Source organism: Alosa alosa, chromosome 5 (assembly GCF_017589495.1).
Source record: "Alosa alosa isolate M-15738 ecotype Scorff River chromosome 5, AALO_Geno_1.1, whole genome shotgun sequence".
NCBI lineage: Eukaryota > Metazoa > Chordata > Actinopteri > Clupeiformes > Clupeidae > Alosa > Alosa alosa.
Window position 1 is genome coordinate 8261945 of NC_063193.1, and position 18402 is coordinate 8280346.

Here is an 18402-nt window from a genome sequence, read left to right on the forward strand (position 1 = left end):
ACTAAATAACAAAAATGTTACATATTACATGTTGTACACTACAAATAAAAGGGAGTTTTTCCTTGCCCCTGTCACTCTCCAAATAAAATTTAATTGAAAATTAAATTGAATAGTGTCTTTAACTATTATCCAAGAAATTGTGTGCAGATTAAACAGTGGGCGGTCAGGGTCACTTCTCTGTTACTGTAGTGGTAAGCTGTTGTGCCACTGCCCAAGACTGTGTTTAGAGTGTGATGAATCACTGGGACTTTTGATAGTAGTTGTACATTCAAGGGTGCCATTTCAAAGTTTGTCAAATCTCCTGAGCTGCATTTGATTAGGTTGCCAATGCAAACAAGCCCATTCATCTTGGACACTTCACTCTCCCCTTTCTACCACATGTGGGTTATCCTTTTTTATGCAAATATCATCTTACCCCTACCCCTATGTGATTGAAACACATGAATTAAATGTAATTTAGAGAGATCGTACCACACTGAAAGCAAATATGTTGTCACTAGCAACCTATATCTGTCTTCTGTCAAATAGGCTATCATTGCATTTTCAGCTCTGAATAAAACCGTTCAGGAATTATTTCAACAAAAGCAGAACGTGCCTATGTTCGTTCGTAGCCTACCTCCTGGTCCAGGTGAATGAAACAGGGATTTAATTAACATGCAGTTTGCTATGTAAACATCCCACAACTCCTTTGATATTTTACAGTAATATCCAAATGGTCGTTACTTGACATCAGAAGCAATAGCTACCTGTAATAGCCTAGATGCGAGGAGTCGGCAGCAGATGCAGCATTCATATCAGACAAACGGTAAAAAAGTTAATCGAATTTACCTGCTGTTTACATTTCGGACATGGTATGCTGCCAATTTGCGGGGTATCAGACATGGAAATATGTAAAATGCGAAACATTCGCGCAAATAATGATGTGCTGTTAAAATTCACAAAACAGCAATTTTTGAAAACTTCATGAAGAACAGGACCTTCATATATGGTCACAAGATTGAATGCAACATAAAACAATTACCATTTAAATTTTATAATCCTTATTAATGCCAACATTTCATGTCAATGAATCTCTCGGTGTGCTTGTTTTTCCGGTGTGAGCGGTGTATGTTGGGTATTTCTCTTACCCCTCAGTTTCAAGTAAGCTCACGAAAACGCTTGGTTTTAAGGGGTATCTATACCCCGTCCACTTAGCCCTACCCCTTGATCCAAAAGAGAATTGGGATAGCCCTTCCTCATGTGAACGCACAAAACTAAGGGGAAGGGGTAAATCGGAGAAATGAGATTGGCCCTTAGTGTCTGTCTGTGTGCCTGTGTACGTGTGCGCATGCGTGTGTGTGTGTGTGTGTGTGTGCTTGTGTACGTTTGTGTTTGTTGGTGTATATGTCCCTGGAGTAGTTATTTAAATAACTGACTTGGTGCTGAACAAAGTGGTGTACTGATCAGTGCCCTTTTCTTAATAAGACGTGCCTGAGCCTCGTTAGACTGAGGTGCGGCTCTGATGTAAAACTCCCTGCGGGTGGGTGGTGATTTCTACAGAGTGGGCAACATCCGGTTTGTGTATAGTAGGTGTTTTTCCTAGAAACTCTCAGTGATTATATTGTCATGTCAACAGCAAAGAGCTCTGTCAGGCCAAGCACTGTGATGTAGTTTGTTCACTGCAATAGTCATATCCAGACATGATTGCGTCTGCGTGCGTGTATGCGTCTGCATGGTTGACCTCATGATGTAACCATCTGACCTCACCTGTCTCCACACTTTCCAGTGCTTCCCCACCATTCCCAGCAGATTCAGAGACCAAAAAGAACTTCCTTGACTTCAGTAATGGCCCCCTGCACACAAACGGCAGAATGATGCGGTCATTGTGTCAAGTGGCTCTCTCAAATGTGAATTGTGTTTGTATGCACACGAAGATCCTCACAAAGCATTTTTTATTGCATTTTTATTACATTGACTGAGATCGGCAGCCTGCCCATGACACAATGTGAGACACAGGCCTGCCTATGTGTGTGTGATGGAAGAGAGAGTAAGAGGTGTGTGTGTGTGAGAGAGAGAGAGAGACCATAATGAGTTGCAACAGGGAGAAACTGGGGCAGTCAAGTCTGCTAGTCTCTCTCTCTCTCTCTCTCTCTCTCTCTCTCTCTCTCTCTCTCTCTCTCTCTCTCTCTCTCTCTCTCTCTCTCTCTGTCAGAGGAGCACCAGGCTGGCCTGGAACAGCCATTGACTCTTAGTGAACTGACTGATGCGGTCATGGGTCAGTCTACAGGGAAGACACCTGGACTAGATGGGCTCACAGCAGAGTTCTTTAAAGTTTTTTGGACCCTTCTTGGGCCTGAGCTGCATGCGGTCCTCCTGGAGTCCCTGGCCGGGAACTGTCTACCCTTAAGCTTCAGGAGGGCTGTAATTACTTTGTTGCCGAAGAAAGGCGACTTAGCATGCCTTAAGAACTGGCGGCCGGTGTTGCTCCTCGGGACGGACTTTAAGATTTTTTCCAAAGCCATGACGAATCAGCTCAAAGGGGTGCTGGGCAAAATCATCCACCCAGATCAGTCGTATTGCATCCCGGGGCGTTCGATTTTTGACAGTCTTTTCCTTATGAGAGACATGCTGGATTTTGTCAAAGTGGAGAAACTGGACATGGGCCTTCTCTCCTTGGACCAGGAGAAGGCATTTGACAGAATAGATCACGATTATCTGTTCCGAGCACTTGAAGCATTTGGGTTTGGCCCTTTTTTCATTTCACGCATCAAGCTGCTGTATACAGATGTGTTCAGCATGCTGAAGGTCAATGGGACGGTCACAAGGCCTTTCAACGTCAGCAGAGGCATCAGGCAGGGCTGTAGCCTGTCAGGCTTGCTATGTAGCATAGCCATAGAGCCTCTGCTGATTCAGTTGAGGAAGAGGCTGTAGGGGCTCTCGGTTCAGACTTTTGCAAGGAGCGCAATAACAACAAAGCTTCTTGCTTATGCGGACGACATTACACTTATCATACGCTCACAGGGTGACATAGGGAGTGTGTTGGCCTGTCTGGACCTGTTTCAAAGGGGCACCTCTGCAAGAGTGAACTGGGGGAAGAGTCTGTCCCTGTTGCTAGGGCGGTGGCAGGGCGTGACTGTGCCACACTTACCAGTGCACTGTCAGTGGGGCAGGGACGGGCTTAAGATCCTGGGAGTCTTCTTCGGCACAGAGCAGTACATCCAGAGGAACTGGGAAGGGCTGGCTGATAAGGTGCTGGGAGGGGTCAAAATGGAGGGGTCATTTTGGGGGCAGTGAAGATCTGTCACCATCATGGAGGGTACTGTACAAGCCCCCCATACCAAAAAGGTCTGGGGACTGTGGCCGCCCGGCCGTGCAGGGCAGAGTAGTGGGTCAACCAATCGGAACAAAGCAGTCAGACGCAGAGGTTGCAGTGAAACAAACTTAGGAATTTATTTATAATGTGTGGGGAAAAGGGATGGGGAGCAAAGTTCAACTCAAATCTTCAGTGCTGGACTGAGGCAGTCAGAGGACTCGTGTCGGCTTCTGAGACAAAGGAGAGAGAGAGACACAAGACAACGTTAGTGGGGAGTTCAGTCCCTGCCACTGACCTTGTCCCCCAGCCCTATTGGTTGTCTTGGTTGTTCACGGTTCTTCAGGCCCTCTTTCCTGTTCCAGCCGTCGTAGCTTCCAGTAGCACAATCGCTTCAGCCACGTTCCACTTCAGCTCCGTTCCACCTGAGACTGGCCTTGACGTCTGGTCTCCACTCTTCTTAAGTCCAAGCCAGTCTGCCTAAGGTTTGTCCTGTTGAGCTTTAAAAAGGCAGCTAATTGCCTGACTAACCCTCTGCACCTGGCCAGAGACAGGCCCAGACACCTGGGGGGCGGAGCTTCCTAACGCACTGCTCTCAGGTAGTACCGCCCATCCAATACTATGCCTCTCATCTGCCTTTGCTGGCCTGCCTGTAGCCATGTGGGGCACTGATCCCCGACAGAGCCCTCACAGGACCTTCAGTGGCGGGTACTTCACTGTGTCATGGCCACAAAGGTCTTTGTCGTCAAGTTCAGGCATGATCTCTCACCTTTATGTAGTGTCTGTAATGTACCTGATTCAGTGTTTCATGTTTTTTGTGACTGTCTGAAATTGTTGTCCCTTTTTCAGTTGTTGGAGGGAGTGGGCCAGAGGTTGGGGTTCACTTTCTCAAAGGAACTGTTCATCCTTGGGGTTAAATACTCCAAAAACAAAAGGGAACTGTGCACCTTCATGAACTTCTTGATTGGCCAAGCAAAACTGGCAATATGGAAGGGGAATCGGTTGGAGGAGGAGGGCCAGATTGTCAACCTTGTGGACATGTTTAAAGCTTTGGTGGAATCAAGGGTTAGGGTTGAATATGCTTTTTTTAAAGTTTCAGACAGTGTGGGTTATTTCTCACAGAAATGGTGTACTGACAAGGGTCTGGTCTCCATTATTGATGGGGCCTTGGCATTTATGTGGTGATGTCATGGGGACTGGGGTGTGTGTGTGTGTGTGTGTGGGGGTTATACTGTAGTGTTTTAAGGTGGTTTTTGATCCATGCAATGGTTCAATAAAAGGGGTTTTAAAAGTCTCTCTCTCTCTCTCTCTCTCTCTCTCTCTCTCTCTCTCTCTCTCTCTCTCTCTCTCTCTCAGACATGCGCACACATACATTCTCTCTTTCACACGCTGTCTTTGTTGAAAAGGAAGTCGTTCATCCCGGCCGTCTCTACAGCAGAGCTGTGTCCAAGAGCTTCTGCTACAGACTGCCCAGAGCAGGTCACCTGAAGCACACACTCCCTCAGCCACAGGGAGCACAGCCCACTTACTGCTGCAGCTCCCGCTCTCTTTCTCTTTCATGTTGTCTTTCAGTGTGTCTCTCTTGCTCTTTCTTTCTTGGATGCACAATATCATTGGTACGGCATCTTTATTGGGGGATATCAGCTGAGTAATTATATTATCTGCACGGCTATGAACGACACAACCTATTCGGATTTCAGAGGAAGCGTCATACAAATACAAATTTTGCTTTCTTCACTTTTTTTTTCTTTCTTTCTTGCTCTCTTTTCCCCTCGTCTCTGTCTCATTCTTTCTCTCTCCTTCCTGTGTTTTGTGACCCATTTCTTCTGAGTGGCTCAGACAGACGCTGCAGAAGGAACCATCTTTGTGATTGCATCTCCCATCTTTAACCCTTTCAAACCCGAGCACTTCCTCTCCTCTCCTCTCTCCTCTCCTCTCCTCTCTGGAATACTGCTCAGATGGGGAGATAAGGGACTAGTCTGTACTGCCTCTCCTGCCTCCATGAATGCTTCGCTCGAAGCGTCGTCTGACTTGTTCGTCCAGGATGAAACCCTGGTGGGGAGGCTGTGGATTGTTGACCACAGCATGTCTAACACCTGTGCATGTTCACTTGCTCTGCCTTCGAGTTTTGCCTCAGGCTTCGAACATCATTTGCATATTTACTGATGTGGGGCTACCTGCTTTTAGGCTCAAACATCCTTTGGTTTGGCAGCGTTGGCTATTTTCACCATCAGTGGCCCTGGATTGGATAGGTGAATACATGCCGCCCCCCAATCTCCATAAAGTTTTGGGTGTATTGCCTGAATTCACCTTGACCGTTGCATCACACAGTTTGTATCTACTCTATCGACTGGTGGCTTCGATTGGCATGATGAAAGTGCCTTCTCTGTTCTCAGTAGTGCAGAGTTGGCAGTCTTGGGTCGCTGTTGCCGTGGTGATGCCAGCCTGTTTGACACCTCTGTAAACACCCAGGCCGTTTGGCTAGAGTGGAGGGTCACCCGTCACCCTGCTGCGGCGCCTCTGTGCCTGCCGTCTGTGCCAGGCAGCAGTAGCCAGCCAGCCGACTCACAAATCCGGAGACAAGGAACCAGAGCAGGACTGTCCCACTCTAAGGTTCCGCTCTAGGGTTCCACTCTAGGGTTCCGCTACACTCTAGGGTTACATTCAGGGCATGGGGGTTCTGATCTTTGGTTCTACCGCTGGGGCCTTCTCTCTGAACATCCTGTGCAAATGAGTTGAGAGTGATGTTTGCACCCTACGCTCAAGTCTGTGTATGAATGTTTCATTTGAAATGTTTGCACCCTACGCTCAAGTCTGTGTGTATTAATGTTTCATTTGAAACCGTTGTCCCTTTGTTTGCCCTTTTCATGTCTGGTTTTATCAGCTTTGGGTTTTCTGTTGAATACATGATCTTCCAAATACCAGCTTTGGTGTGCTGAATATTCAAATTAAAACGGTGCTTTATTGGCATGACAAATATGACACTTGTATTGCCAAACAAATTTTTACATAAATTCTGTCCTTTTCACCATGTGTACTTGGTGTACCCAGTAAACTGGGTCTACTCTGGTCTTTCGGGGCGACTGGCCAATCAGCCATGCACTGATGGTGTTTTAAAGACTAGCCTAAGTGGTTGTGGGTTATTTTGGCCAATTTATGGAGTGTCCATTTTATTTGGACAAGTCCTTTTTCTTTGTAAAGTCCAGGCTGGTTAACCTGCCATGATGTTTTGGTCTCTTCTGCTCTCTTGTTGCTGTATTGGAGCTTGTAGTGTACTAACGGCGTAAACTCATACAGTAGACTCCCATTGTTCAACATCCCCACTGTTGCCATTGTCATCCCATCCCCCACAATACTGCCCGCCACAAGTTATCACAGGGATCCCTCAACACTAACGGCCTTGTCATCTTCCCGCTAACCCCCACCAGCCCCACCCCAGACGCACGCACGCACACACACACACACACACACACACACACAGAAATGCCACACATGCATGTCCTGCTGTCACTAATGAGAGGCGACTGAAATGATTTAGGCCACGCTGAAGCTTAATGCAGTTTGTAGGCCAGGAATGCTCCACTTTACGTGGGACAGCAGAGGAATGCGCAGTGTGTGTGTGCACGCGGGATGTGAGATGCACTGAATGCCCAGCTACTGTGGTGACCGACACCTACAAGTTAGTGCAGTGTTTCCCATACGTTGACTAATCTGTGGCTAGCCACCACAAAATTAAAACTGACCGCCACACAATAATGTTATATGTTGTACTATTTAAACAAGATGAAATCCTTTCATTAGCTGCACTTTTTACGCATGCAGCCTTTCCTTGCTCCGCCCCGCTCTCTCTCGAAACCAGCCTGCCCTTCCTTTGCATACATTTAACAAAACATTAACAGTTGTTTAAGAATTGTTGTTGCCACTTAGAAGCATTGCATAGAAGACGGCCGGGCTAAATTGCTAGTAAATCTGCTTAGCATCGTGACCATGCTGCACAAAGTTGTTCAAAACTGCTGCATTCAAGTTAACTCTGCTAAGGTCTTATCACAACATAGTTTAGTCTCCCCAATCTACTAAGTTAAGTTATGCAATCAAGCCGTATCTCTACACTAACGTTAGAATACTGTTTGGATGTCGAGCTAGCATGCTTAGTTACAGCTGTTTGTCAAAGGTTACTTGTGCAGAGCTCTATTCATTTTATTGACTCCGACACTGAATGTTTGCAAAATCCCGATGTAAATGGAAAAGTGTTTTCCAAGACTCAAAAGTGCTTGTCCCAAGGAGAAGTATGAACCTTTATTTTAACTAACTACGTAGAAAACATTATGAATTGCATTAACACACCAGCAGCTTTTTAACTGTGTTAAAACGGCAAGGGTTTCCTCACAAGCATCTTAAAGTGACAGACACTCAATTCTCTCAAGTGCGTGCGTGGGTGCGCACATACACGCCTATCTTTATAATTGTATGTATATGATGCTGCTTGAGAGCTTGTGGAGCAGGTTTAGTACTATAACACGCTCAGAGACTGATCAGGGGACACAGCTGAACTGCTGAAAGACAAGGCCACGACAACTGGTTTGCTCGCTTACCCACTATTTGAGCCGTCTTCGGTCCTCCTCCATATTTGAGGACCACAACTGTCTGTTGTCTCACCAACTGTACAATGTTTCATTCTCATAGCCTTGTCTGTTAGCATTAGCCACCGCGGCGCTAGCTTCCTCACCCTCGCTTGACCTGTTGGTCAAGGATGTGTAAACAACCTGCGGACTAGTTGCACTGTGTTTGTCCCGCCGTGCTGAAATGTATTTGACCTGGCTTGCAGACTCCCTCTGGGGGCTCACTGTAAGTGTGACCTTCCAGTATTTGGAGTTTGGAGGCGGGTGTGGAGGTTGTGTTTCTTGCTCTCAGTGCGGACACTGGAACTCCACGCCATGTTCCTCAGCATCATTTAGCTGTCCTCAATTCCCAAATGGTCAACCTCCCCAGGTTATGATTATGTATGTAGCAGATGCCCTTATTGAAGACTAAAAGCACAATATAAGCCTCTAATTTGGATAATCTAGTAACAATGGAAGTTACTGGCCATACTGACCATATTAAACCTTTTCATCATTTCTTATTTAATTCAACAGGTGTTGCATAATTGGTGATCAGTATGTGATCTAATTTGGTCTGATGTGTTGCTCTACCTGTTGACTTGCTGTTGTCATACCCACGGTCAAAGCGGTCAAAACGCTGGCGGTGAACCTTGCCTTCAAAAGTCTATAGGCCATAGCCTTCAGTTCGTGTTAGCCTTGGAAAGCCCCACTTCCAGCTGTGAGGACTAAGTGTTGTGTGTATTGACAGTGAAATGGGCTTTGTAATCGAGCGCTTTGACATCGAAATCAATCGTAAAAGTCTCTGGAGCTTTGGTCTGAAGTGGACAGGTCTATATATGGTCAGATGGAGTCATTCTCCCTCGTTTCCCTGATGGATGTTACTTGAATAAACTACTTCTAGAGTTACTCCAGTTGGCCACAGCCTGCAATCAGTGATGTGTGTGTGTGTGTGTGTGAGACAGAGTGTGTGTGTGTGTGTGTGAGAGAGAGAGAGAGAGAGTGTGTGTGTGTGTGTGTGTGTGTGTGTTTTAAGGAACGGGCTTCAGTGTGGCTGGCTTTTGGCCCTCTTTCTCAAAGTTGTAACACTTCATTTTGATCTTGAATGTGTTTTTGGTGCAGTCTCTTGCAGTCTCATGTTTTTGTCCTGTCCATGTTCCCCTGTCGAAAAAACAAAACAACCAAAAAACAGAAGTAATGTCAGAAAAGGAAATGATTTCTGTTAGAGTTGCTTCGGTCAGTGAATTAATGAAAAAAAAAAGTAGTTGGAGTCCCACGTAAAGCTAGTTGGAGATGCACCAGGTCAAAATCCGGGTGACTTGGGGGTTGACCTCAGAAGCAGAAATGTAATTCTGTTCCGAATTACAGGTTTTAAATCCAGGATCATTCCTTTGGCTCTCCCAGGAATTCTGAGCTGGAAATACACACCGCCCTGCTAAAAACAGCACACGCCTGACTCATCCAGCGTATGACGGAGATGTGCAAAAAAAAAATGCTCTTCTCTCTGAAAAACAATGAAGGCCCTCATTACATTCAGTGCTCAAAGTTCTAGAAGAGTAGACTGAGTGCTAGTGTTGTTCAACAAGACTGGCGAGTGCCGAATCTCCCAACTGCACACCAAAACCATAACGGCCGCAACGCTTTATTTTTAGACCAGGCAGATAAACGGGCGAGAGCTCGGTTACAGCGAGAGGAATCGGTTTGGACAAGGCCTCTTAAGAGATGCATGCACGGCCTGACAAACTCTTCGAAGATGTTAGTAAGAAGAGCGGGAGACAATACCTGTGAAATGGGGAGACGTGGGGTGAGGGAGATGGAGTACTGAGAGAGAGATTGAGGGGACAGGGGATAAACAAAAAGAGAGGCGAGAGAGAGAGAGAGAGGGAGAGAGATGAACGAGAGAGAGAGAGAGAGAGAGAGATATGAACGAGAGAGAGAGATATGAACGAGAGAGAGAGATATGAACGAGAGAGAGAGAGATATGAACGAGAGAGAGAGAGAGATGAACGAGAGAGAGAGATGAACGAGAGAAGAGAATGAGAGAAGAGTGAGAAATGGGGAGACGTGGGGTGAGGGAGATGGAGTACTGAGAGAAGAGAGAGAGAGATTGAGGGACAGGGGGATAAACAAAGAAGAGAGGGATGGAGACAGAGTGGGAGAGAGAAAGAGAGATAGGGGGAGAGACGGGGAGGAGAGACTATGAAGAGACGCGAGATGTGGTGTTCTGAAAGTGTCAGATGTTGTTTACTCCCTACTAGCGAGATGAACAGGAGTGGAGATTAGGCCTCTAGCATCATAAGATGCCACTAAACACCGAGCATCCTTCCCAACACACACACACACACTTCCCACACACACACACACACACACACACACTTCCCATTGAACGGTGAGGAAACACACACACACACACACACACCTTCCCATTGAACGGTGAGGAACCTTACACACACACACACACACACACACACACACACACACACACACACACACACACACACACACACTCTCTCCCTTATACATCTGAACGGCTCCCAACACACTTGATTTTGGGATCAGTCCGATAGAGAGGGAGGAAGCTGTGTCCCGGACGAGTCCCTCCAGTGCAACCCACCCCTGCGCAGTGCAGCCCAGCAGCACTCCTCAGAGAGGCTCAGAGGCACTCCGTAATTATCAATTAACATGATCCGCTAACTGGCACACAACTGCATGGTGTGCTGCTGGTGCAACTGCTGCTGAGATTCAGAGGTTTAACTGCGTGCGTGCGTGCGTGCGTGTGTGCGTGCGCAACGCGATAAGCCAGTCGACTGAGGGAGACCAGATTAGGAGCTCTGAGGTGCAGTTCAAAGTCGTCGGTCATCGCGTCGCGTCGTCGCATAACCTTGATAAAACACTGAGGTGCAGACCCACACAAACATAACAACATTTTCTGATGTGGTATGCAACCACCGTGGCTGAGTAGGAGGCTGACATCATTCATGTCCAGATGCAGAAATCAGCTGTGTGTGTGATGGAGAAATGAGAGATGGAAAAAGAGAGGCTTGGTGTAAGAGGAGGGTTAGAGTGCTGGGAGGGTGAGGGGGAACGAGATGGGAGAGATGTTTTTGAGTTGGAGAGAGAGAGTGTGTGTGTGTGTGTGTGTGTGTGTGTGTGTGAGAGAGGGAGAGATGGTGGAGCACTCAGTAAGGGGTGGTTGTGGTAGTTGTGCTGTTGTGGAAAGAGGAGAGCATGATCGTAAAAGGAAGGGTGTGTAAAAGAAAAAGGTGTGAGGATGAGAAGGGAGGTAGAGGGGTGCCTTAGACCTGGCTCTTTTTGGTCCCCCCTCCTCTCTTCCCTGGTTCTGCCCTGGTCAGTTAATGTTGTTAATGTCAGACTGTGATGTGTAGGCAATAGAGCAGACTAGACAAGTGTCCCAGACATGTACACCCCCACCCCCCACCCCCACCCCCCGCCCGCCCGCCCACACACACACACACACACACACACACACACACACACACACACACACACACTCTCACTCTACCCCTAAGCCCCTGTCCCCAAAGAAAGAGCAGAGAGTGTTTTCCAGCTCCTTGCTGAGTGCATACTCATAGCCCAGTCTCGTCTCGTGGCTCTCTCTCTCTCTCTCTCTCTTTCATCTCTCTCCCTCTTTTTCTATCTTTCGTTCTCTCTTTCTCTCTGTGTGCATGGGAGAAGATTTAGCATTTTGGAAGACGGGAACACACATACTCCTACAGATGACCTGTGGGAGAGCCCCCTCAACCACATGTGTATATACACACACACACACACAACCCTGAAAGCTGCTTGGATTCTTTCTCATGCTCATACTACACATGGCCAGATAAGTGCCTAGCCTTTTAACCTCTGAGCCAAGTATTGTGTGTGTGTGTGTGTTTCATGTTTCTGTGTGTGTGTGTGTACGTCTGTGTGATTGTGTGTGCGTCTCTGTGTGTATGTGGGTGTATGGGAGGGAGCGCTTTGAGTATAGCAGCCAAAAGAAATGTGGTGAACAGATTCTCCCAGAATCCCTTGGGAGAGTGAGACCATGTAACCAGAAAGCGCTCGTGTGACATCACCGGGGGTAGGCCCTGCTCTGACATTCCATGTCATTTAATGGCGCCTTCCTCCTCCTCTTCATCCTCCCTGCCTGCTGTCCCTCTAATGGACTGGCCAGCCGGCAGGCCGCATTCTCATGGCGTGAGCACGTCACACGGCATAGCGTGGGCTTGCAGCTGAAAGCGCCCCATTGTAAGCTGCTGCAGTGTCCAGAATCCCCCAGAATCCCCTTCTTCCCTGCCCTTGGCAGATCCCATTGTGACATCATCGAATCGCAGCGACATCACTTCCACCCTGTGCCTCTGTGCTGGTTTGATTGTGTGTGTGTGGGGTGTGTGTGTGTGTGTGTGTGTGTTGGTTTGTGTGTCCCGCTCGTCACTCCTCTCTGGTTGGTTGTCGGCTGATCTGTGTGGAGAAGGAAGGGCCGAAGGCTGTCGGGTGAGCCTCTGCTGCTACAGATTACAGCTGCCCTCTTCTGCGGCAGGAGACCAGCACTCCATGCTCTTTAGGAGGAGTGATATGAGCTGTGTGTGTGTGTGTGTGTGTGTGTGTTGGAGGGGGAGAGAGATTATGTGTGTGTGCTGTGCATGCAGGTTGTTTCTTGGTACTGTGTGTGTTGATTGCTGTGTTTGTGTATGAAAGTGATGGAGGAAGTGTAAGCTGTGAATCTCAGAAAGGGGTTTGTAGGGCAACAAGTGTGGTATCACTTTTATGCTCACCTGCTCTCTTTCACTCTTTTCGTTCACTCCTCTCTCTCTCTCTCTCTCTCTCTCTCTCTCTCTCTCTCTCTCTCTCTCTCTCTCTCTCTCTCTCTCTCTCTGGCTGTGTTGCTGTGGCGCTGGCCTGTGTTTTGGGGGAGACTGATCTGTGGAGGATGATGTCATGCTGGGGGTGGGGTGGAGGTGGTGAGGACAAGAAGTATTCCTCAGTGGTTCCAGATCTCCCTCAGCCCCCTCCACTCCCCTGTGAGATCAGTACAGACCAGCTCCCCCAGCACTCACCCCCACACACGTACAAGAGCACAGTTAAAAGTTACGTTTTTAAATGATATATTATTAATTATTAATGGTCCCTCTCTTTCTGTCACTCTTTGGGGTCTCCTTGACATCTTTCCCTCTTTCTGTATTTCTCTCACTCTCCCTCTCTCTCTCTATCCCTCTCTACCTTAGTACAGTGTTGCTTTGTTAATATGGTTAAGACACATCTGGACAGCTAGTTATTTTAGATGCCTAGAAAGATGCCGTATTTTATGACTGTAGAAAGATTAAGCAATAGAGTGACATGGGGGAAAAGAACGAACTGACAGAAGAAGAGATACAAAGAGAGAAGTGACTATGAGAAGGAACATTCGTGCGAACAGCAGTGGTGTGTAGCGGTCTGCTGAAATCTGATGTGTGGTTTACATTAGTCACAAGACTGAGGGCTCTGCAGCGTTGCTGCCTGCACTGTAGAGCAGAGGTCAACCAGGAACACACACACACACACACACACACACACACACACACACACACACACACACACACACACACACACACACACACATATGTACACACACACACACACACACACACACACAAGTAGTTGTCACACCAGCTAAGTAACTGAGAGCCAAGATCTTACACAGGTCAGACACCGACACACACACACACACACACACACACACACACACACACAGACTCAAAGAAACAAAGCATAAAACAAAATTCCACTCACACACAAACAAAGGCCAGGCATGTCAAACTCAGCTTCTCACACTGTGCAAACAGAAAAGCAAAAAGTTCCTAGGGATGATGACCTATCAATCTCTTGTCCTATAAAGACCTATCTCATGTATCTCTGCAGGACACTGCAATCCACAGGCGATGAACCTATCTGCAAACAGAAAGCAAAGATCCTACAGGATGATAAAGACCTATCTAGGCATGTCCTCTCTGCAGGACACAAAGCAATCCTACAGGACGATAAAGACCTATCTAGGCAAGTCCTCTCTGCAGGACACAAAGCAATCCTAATGAGCAGTGGGAGGAGAGCTGAGTGGGTTTGCACACAGTGTGGAAGTAGCATTGACTGTGAGCGTCCCTGAGGGGTATGATGATGTCATGTTGTGATACTTGGGTTCGAGTTTTTTTGAGGGAAAATATGTGTGTGTGTGTGTAGGTGTGTGTGTGCAGGGCTCCAGAGTGCGACAAATTTGGTCGCATATGCGACCTAATTTTTCAAAAGTGCGACTAAAAAAAAAATTGGAGGTTGCACCGGTGCAACCAGCTATTCGAGAGAGGAAAAAGTGTCCGCATGGAAACTCTACCTTTTGGTTCAATAACAGACACATATTTGGCCAATATCGTGGTTTAAACAAATCACAGATAGTGAAGGGCGGGACCTCCCCTCTGATTGGCCGTGGCCCAGTGCCTGTGTGAGAGAGAGAGAGAGAGAGAGAGAGAGAGAGAGAGAGAGAGATATCAGATAAACAGAGTGGATGTAGTTGCATTACAGTGTGGTAACATAGGCAGAGATAAATGTACCCTCTCCCCACTGCCTTTCGGCGGCTGGCAGCAGCAAACCGATCAGACGAGCCCAAGATGATGATCAAGTTTATCATTGCCTACGAAATACTAAAATTAAAAAGTAAATTGCATTGTGGGACTGTCAAATGATTATTGCAATCATCATTGCAAAATCACATAAAAATCCCCCAGGCTACTTGGAACATCTCTTTAAATTGTGCTCCAATACATTTCTATGGAGGATGCTAGCATGGCAAGCTGGTTTAGCCAAGGCCTAAAGATCATGAAGGATAGTATGTAAGACATTGAGCCATGAGATGTGCAGTTTGAAGCCCTTAAAAGACGTGCACTGTTATTTTTATTTAGTTCATCTTGAGATGTTTTAAGTTTAAATTTCAGCTCAGTGAAGCACTTAAAGCACCAACACTTCATTAAGTTACTTTTTCTTGTAGAATTGTAAAATCCTTAAGTCATGGGACAACCTATATAGAACAGTAATTAAGGAAAAAGTGAACCTGCTGGCGGTGTTAAAATGCGATGTGGTTGAAAATTTGGGTGCACCTATCCTTTTTGTGCTGGTGCACCTAAGAAAAAGTTAGAACTTACCAATTCTAAAAAGTTAGTCTGGAGCCCTGGTGTGAGTGTGTGTGTGTCTGATTTTGTGCATCATGAGTCTGCATGGTGAGGAAAGTGAAAAGATGACATCTGTCAAATGGAGCTTACACACACATTGCGTGTGTTTTCACTGTGCGTGTAGATTATGTCTTCCTCCTTAACCACACACAGGCATACATAGATGGATGATGGATGGACACACACACACACACACACACACACACACACACACACACACTTGCACTCTGTCATGGGAACTTGATCCAGTACCATATGTGTGTCCTGGCTTTGGGCACCTGTCCCTGCAGACAACGCTCAGAAACCAGCCTCCTTACTGACTGACCGCAAACAGCTGTGTTTGTGTGTGTGATCCTCCTTAGACTCATGGTCATGGATATGTGTTGTATGAGTCTATCTAAATGTATCTTTATGTGTCTCTGTGTGCACATGTGCTTCTCATGTATGTGACTGCCTGTCTGTCCATCCAATTGTGTATACTCCATTCATGCGTGATTGTATGTGGACCCGTTTGGTCTCTTACACAATAATGTGCATAGTTGATTCACCCACCATTAACCCCATAGACAAGCACTCACACTCTCTCTCTCTCTCTCTCTCTCTCTCTCTCTCTCTCTCTCTCTCTCTCTCTCTCTCTCTCTCTCTCTCTCTCTCTCTCTCTCTCTCTTGTACTCTCTTGCGCTCTCTCTGCCTTTCTTCCTCTCTCGCTAGGCTGCATATATGGTATACAGAGTGAAATGAATTAGGAAGAGTCCTTAGTGGAGCACTGCGTTCAATTGTATCATCCGGAAATGTTAAATAAAAAAGGCTTGATTATCGATTACCCATTGCTCTGTATGGGAGCTGTATTTAATAGTGTTCTTTTGCTTGAACAATGTTATACCAATAAAAAAAATGTATTGTTGGTGATCGAAATGGTGTTGCTCACCATATGACCGTGAAAAGTAAAAAGAATGATATAGTTAAGAATAAGGTGTATGTGTGTGAGAGGAACACAGGTGGTACTGCTGGTTTAAACCCAGAACATAAGGGGTGTGTGTGCGTGCGTGCGTGATCGACGAGGTGGTCATGCAGTTGTGAGCTACAGAGAGTCACAGAGACAGAGTGTGCAGCACTGTGTCTCAACACTCCTGACCACTGGGGCGAGCTGAGGCTCAGATGACTGGGTGACTGCATGAGACCTTGAGCTCAGGAGGATGGACAACTTCCCTTTTGTGTGTGTGTGTGTTTTGTGTGTGTGTGTGTTGCATGTGGTTGTGAGTGTTTGTTAGTGGGCATGCAGTTTATAGGGGTTGTCTGCCCTTGCTTAATCCTATGTTTGCACTTGCTTGTAAAATTGTGTGTGTTTTATGAGGTAAAAGGCATGCGCGTGTGTGTGTGTGTGTATAGGTGTATGTGTGCATGTTTTATGACGAACCATGTGTGGCTATTTCTAAGGGTTTGTGTGTGTTTTCCCTGCTGTTCATGGCGCTTGTGGGTGTTTTCTGCAGTGTCATGTGGTGGCTCTGGATCTCCCTTGGATCATGCCAGCCCAGCTCACTTCCTGTTTCTATCTGAGAGAAGGAAACCTCCCCTCTTACTAGAATTAGACCTGTGTGTGTGTGTGTGTCGTTGTGCAGGGCTTAAAGTGTTCAGGCACCGTGTCTGAATTCAGACGTGAGCTGGTATGCTTAAGATTTGTAAATAGGCAATGAGACTACATATAGATAGATAGATAGATAGATAGATAGATAGATAGATAGATAGATAGATAGATAGATAGATAGATAGATAGATAGATAGATAGATAGATAACGTCCTCATAAATGTCTGATAACACAAGCCCTGCGTTGTGTGTTAAGGTATGAGACCTGTGTGTGTTGTAATTGTATCGTTTGTGTACCTATCGATCATCAGTTTGTGTCGAACTTGATCTCGTGTTGATGCTGTATGCCTGTAGGCCTATGCCCATGTGGTTGCCTACAGGCTACACCAAACCAGCTGAGTGTGTTTGTCCTGCTGCGCGGGTGGGAGGGTTCATTTACTAATTTAGCATCCATGAGTTTCACTTCCCTCTCCAGCAAGCAGCAGATGTGTGTGTGTGTGTGTGTGTGTGTGTGTGTGTGTGTGTGTGGTCTAAGCGCCATTGGAGGTTCCGAGGTTTCCTCTTTCTGCAGAACCCAGTGGCCGCCGGTAAATCTCCGTGCTGTGGCTAATCAGCTAGAGTGGACATGAGGAGTCAGGAGAGGACAGCAGTGGCTGATTGCTTATTGCTTATAACACTCACGCAGACAGGACAAGAGCCATGATTTAGAGTTTATAACACACACACAGGAGAGCCATTACTAAGAGTGCATGAACATGTGAACCTGCTCTGCTTGCATCCATATACAGCCTACTGTCTATTCTTTCTGTCCTTTGCCATAAACTGTCACTGGATCTCCATATGCTGTTTGCAAACAGATGAACATGGCCTCACTCACACACTCACTCACACACACTCACTCTCACACACTCACTCACTCCACACACACTCACTCTCACACACTCACTCACTCACTCACACACTCACTCTCACACACTCACTCACACACTCACTCTCACACACTCACTCACTCACACACACACTCACACACACTCACTCACTCTCACACACACACACACCACTCACACACTGCCATTTCACTAAGTTTGCAGTACTCCTCACAAACAAAGCAGTTTGTGTTTGTGTTTCTTAGATGTCCTCTCTTTCTTTCTCTCTCTCATCCTCCCTCCTTCCCTGCCTCCCTGGCCGTGTGAGAGAGCGTGGGGTTTGTTGGGCAACAAGTGTGGTATTGTTGCCCTCCTCACTTTTACCTCACCTTTCTCTCTCTCTCTCTCTCTCTCTCTCTCTCTCTCTCTCTCTCTCTCTCTTTCTTTCTTTCTCTCTCTCTCTCTCTCTCTCTCTCTCTCTCTCTCTCTCTCTCTCTCTCTCTCTCTCTCTCTCTCTCACCCTGCATTGGTGAGCATTGGCTGGACGGTCATTGGGTGCCAGCGTACATTCTTTCAAACACAAACACAAACAACAACTACTCTCAGCCCCAAATACATGTCCAACCTGTAAACTCCAACAGATACACTACATTAAAACATTAAAACCCACTGATTACCGTAGACCAACAACTATAACTACAACTACACTAAACGCAAAAACTTACAACCAAAAAAAAACCATGACAAAAAGTCACTTTACTAAAACTCACTTTTAAATACCATAGACCACCAGCACCGCTCAGCTTAAAGCCAACAAGCATCAGCTAGAAGCACCACTCCAAAACTGACTGAAAATGACCTTACACCA

General features: G+C 46.6%; 1 protein-coding gene across 1 annotated transcript in view; it reads left to right on the forward strand.

The window, feature by feature from the left end:
* The window catches only part of bmp2k (BMP2 inducible kinase), a 66088-nt gene that overhangs the window by 12694 nt on the left and 34992 nt on the right, over positions 1 to 18402 (forward strand). The gene's annotated exons all lie outside the window — the stretch shown is intronic.